We start from the raw sequence: 4,916 nt of genomic DNA on the forward strand, positions 1-4,916 counted from the left end.
TTTACGTCTCTTTTTCTTCCTCGTTTTTGCGTATAGACTGCATATCTTCTCTCGAGTCTCGTGTCTCTTTGTCGCCGCTTTGTACTGAATTATCGGCACCCTTAAATCCGCTTTCTCGATAATAACTCCTCGAAATTAATGTTATGTCTCTTTAAGGTAGTGACTTAAAGGTAGAGGACCGCGTTTTCAACGCAAGCCTTTTAAACTGCTCGCCTGTTCACCAACAAGCAGGAATAGAATGGAAGGAAGAGGCGAAAAGGAAGAAGAAATAACAATCAAACGATTTCGCCTCTCGTTTCATTCCGGATTTGTCGAGTGCTGGGGTCCGACTACGAATCGCTCGCGGAAATTTTCACCACTAATTTCGCGCAACAATTCGAGCCAGACGGTCCGCGGAGTGGAAGGTCGATCAATGATCAGACTCTCCGGAAGCGGAGAGGGACTGTCACGTGAACACGTGACGATTTCAAAGTTCATTCCCACGAGTGGTGACATTGAAAACGCATCTCGTTCTCGATGATCGCTATAGAGGCGCACAGCAACAAATTCAATTGATTTCGTTGATCGCTAAATTATTCCTTCGTTAACATTTGCATTTAAAGGAATTAGAGAGATTTGTGAAATTTCAACAATTGGCTCGCGTTTAATTCTTTATAACAAGGCTGCGGATGAATATAAAACTTTTATTTTTAAGGATATTAATTATACTATAAAATAAGAAAATCCATTGAGAAGTCAATGATATCAACACCAACACCGAGAAAAATTATTTGATTGAAAATAGACAAACTAGAAAAAAATTCTGATTAAATTAATTAGAATTCTGATTATCTCAAATCTAGAATTTTCATAGATTTAATCAGAAAATATTTTCTGGTAAAATCTATCGAAGTTCTAGTTGAGATAACCGGAATTCTAATTGATTTAATCAGAACCTTCTGATTTATCCTTTTCAACCAAACCTTTTTTTTCAGTAAATGTAATGAGGAAAATAGTCAAAATCGAAGGTTTCGAGAAATCCTAAGAATATTTTTGTTTATACTTTCCTCTATTGATTATATCTAAAAAATTAAAGATAAAATGGCGCCTAAAAATCCAATGGAAAACAAAAAATTTGAAAAGATTCATTTATTTATTGTTACAAAATTGTAACAATATTTTTTTCAATCTAACTTTATATATAATTCATGCGTTTTACAACTCTTGTATAAATCTCTAGATGATATCTCTCGCAGTTCTCGAGATATCGTGGTAAAATTATCAAAAAGTATCATTTTGAGAAAATCGCATTCAGAACTTTAGTGCATTTATTTATATTAGAACATTATTTACACGGTTACAAAATTTCCCTTGTAGAATGCATCTCCGAAGTACATTCAGCTTTAATAGCAATTTCAATTGTAGCACAAAAGAATCCTAGGAATTAGAACAATGCCCAGGCCATTTATTCGGTCGGGATCGGCTGCGCAATTATTTACATTGTTCTGATTTCAATATTGTGAATTTTCCAAAAAGACAAAGACAGGAAAGTATTTCTAAAGGATCATATTATCGAAATATGCAAAAAAATTGAAAATCGATTTTTTCTGAAATTTCAAATCTTTAGATTTAATTGTGCCGGTAATTACAAAAGTGATTTAAATAAAAGATCGAAACATAATGAATTTATCATTATACTTTGTACTTTTTGTATAATTCCGTTGTAATTAATACATAATACGGGGTAATTTTATTATTTTATTTAGATCACTTTCATAATTACTGGTACAATTAATTTATTCAAAATGTATGCGTCTTGCATTAGATTTACGATCTATAAAGGATAGCGTATGCCAGACACAATGGCAAAAAGATAATTGTTTGCAATACATTCGTGCAGCGATGTTACATATACACGCCACACCAACTTGAGGAAAGTTATTACGCTGTTCGCGTGGAGGATTCATTTTCGAAGTAATCGCGTTCACGTGCAACGCTCATTGATGAAGCGCCTCTCGATGCGCCGCCGAGTCTGCAGTCTGCAGATCGGCTGCTATTGAGAGCGAGAGAGACGTGACGCAAGAAGAGAAAAAGTACCGACGACAAGAGCTCACCTTGTAGAGGCAAAAAGATCGAACCGACTGAGGTGTTAATAATGCCGCCTCGGAAAACTCGGAGAGTGCAGTCGTTTCACGGATAGCTAACATACATTTGTGCCGATTGCAAAACGAGATATTTCTAATGAGATAGATTTTAACTTATTATTTAAAGTTATTTAATTTCCAGGGCAGAGAGAAACATTTAAATTTATTACGCAGTCTTATAATTGAAGAAATCGATCAAAGAGGTAGATATTATATCTTAACATATTGTTCCCTTATTTTAAAAGTAACATCTTCAAAAATTAATTTTCTGAAAAGGAGAAAAATTGTTTTTCAATTTGACAGAAAATTATTACTTAATCAAATAATATATTGGCGAAAAGAATATGTTCTTAATATGATCAAATGTCATTTTTGTTATCTTCATAATTTTTAAAAATTTATTCTTTTTTTGAATGACGATTTTTTGTGAAGTTAGTTTATTTTTAACGATTGATAGTAAATGTTTATTTATCTCATTTATGGCGATAATTTAAAAAGTATGTTTTTTGAAATTGTACAATCACTTGAATCACAGGAGCAATATCGTGAAAAACAAATATTTAAATTTATCATATCGTTTTATTGAACTAAGCAATTTTTAAGAAAAATGGATCATATAATTTTGCATTTTAGATAAATGCACGAAATCAGAGGTGCGCGATTTGCAATTAGAATTTTACTTTATAAGTCGATGCCCGTTAATTGAGACATAGATCAAAAGCTGTTGTTGCGACACAGCCGACGATTTAACCGCCGTGTAGTAATAAATTACTCGCGCGCTTTTGTAGAAGTGAGAATCGTTACGTTCGTGAGAACAAGTAAATTATCGCGTGGAGCTTATAGACTCCTAGCCGTTCCAGTTGTGCGCAATTTGCGACATTCCATCCAAATGCAATTCCTCCGCGCGCTAACGACATGCGTTTTTCTTTCAACTATTGGCACATTTTTTAACGAGGCTCCAGGCGCGCGTAATTACGTTTCATTTTATCTGTCGAGGGTGCCGGCGCGGCCGATCAATTTCATGGCGTGGACTAATGAATCAAATTAATGAACGAAGCCTTATCGTCCACACGGTCTTCGGTAACTGTTGCCCTGTGAGTTATGATGCGCCCTTCTCGGCTTCGCTTAACCAACATTACTTCCCTGCCGCATAGTTAAACGTATCAGAGGCTTGACTTTGGTTTTCTTCATTAAGAAAGCTTGCCAAGACTTATCGGCAATTATTCTGCGTGCAATCGGAGTAACATTCAATCGAAGTCACCATGGTTTATTGTTTTTAATATTATTATTATTATTTATTGTTATTTATACTATATTAATTTCACATTATTATTTATATAATATTATTTTATTATTATTTATATTACATTTATGTTATAATTTTTATAAGATTCTCAGTTTTTTCTTTGTATTATATTAGACAAATAAAAAAATCACGAATTTGTTTTATGAATAATAAATAGCACGCCTCTGTGAGATACGACGGACATCGGCAGATTAAATGTTTTTCCCAAATCAATACGGATTCGCCCATCCTCGGACACTGAAACCTCAGACAACTTCTACCGCAAAGTCCAGATAAGTTGAGGAAAAAAAAAGGGACAAGAATCAGACGCGAAGAGCAGCCTGCCGAGACCTTTCGGTTCTTCCTTCGAAGTTCTGTCTGTCCCTTATACGAATAATACATGGAGATGCGTCTTTCGCACGGGCTTTGGGCTTTGACGAGCTCGCTTGCGAGCGTACGGAAACGAAGGATAAGCGGAATGGAACGCGTCTTCCGTTCCCTCTTAAAAGTCGGCGTTTTATTTGACTCGATTAAATTCGTCGAGTGGAAGCCCTGCGCGCGTTCTCGTTTTCAAACAACTCACGGCAGTCACGGCAGGTTTGATCCTCCCGAGCGGGCACAAAAATGAGAAGAGCGGCAATGGGAGGAATCGACCTGACATTCTCAGGAACCGAACATCCTCTCCTCCACCTTCTTCCCCTGACCCGTACCGCCATCCCGCCTCTCGTCGACTTCTTCTATCTCTACGGAGAATTGCTTTCCCTCCCATTGTCCCGCCTGCGCGAGCGCTGCTTCTTTTCACATTCTAGAATTCCAGCCGGTCTGCCGCGATATCCACGCGGTTATTCGCCGCCGTTCTCGGTGTCGACGCGCCCTTCCTCCAGGCGCCCTCAACGACGGACGACGTCGAACGTGAAGAAATTGGAAGCGGAGGCTGCAGAGGTCGTTTGTCTCATCCGTTTCTCCTCTCATTCGACGTCACTGCTCTTTATTCCGATTTCTTTTGCCGATCTACACGAAGAAATCTTGCCGAAGGGACGGAATGTCGACGGAAAAAAATCGTTCGGTGCGCACCGCGTAATTACGCACACTCGCGACTCCACCGCGGCGCCGGTCGCTTGCAATATCGCGTACACAATCTGGAAGTTATTAGCGTTGTGAATTCGCCACGTCTAATATCCGCGATATTTAATAGCTTATGGTTTTCTTGCTTTCCTTCCTCCATGCCGGCGTGTATGCACGTACGTCGTAAGCGTACGTGCGGTAGCGTAGAATTTACGAGTACAGATGTTGCGATATATCGCTAAAGCACCGTGATTTTTTTCTTAAATCGCAACGCGATATGTAACTGGATTTTTAATCGTGAAACCGCATGTGATTTAAAATCGCACCATTTTAAATTGTAGATGTAGCTCGAAATTGCATTTATAATAAAGTATTTATTTATTTATTATATTCATATATATATATATATATATATATATATATATACTATAATAGTAATAAAA

Source organism: Atta cephalotes (genome assembly GCF_000143395.1).
Source record: "Atta cephalotes unplaced genomic scaffold scaffold00018, whole genome shotgun sequence".
Taxonomy (NCBI): domain Eukaryota; kingdom Metazoa; phylum Arthropoda; class Insecta; order Hymenoptera; family Formicidae; genus Atta; species Atta cephalotes.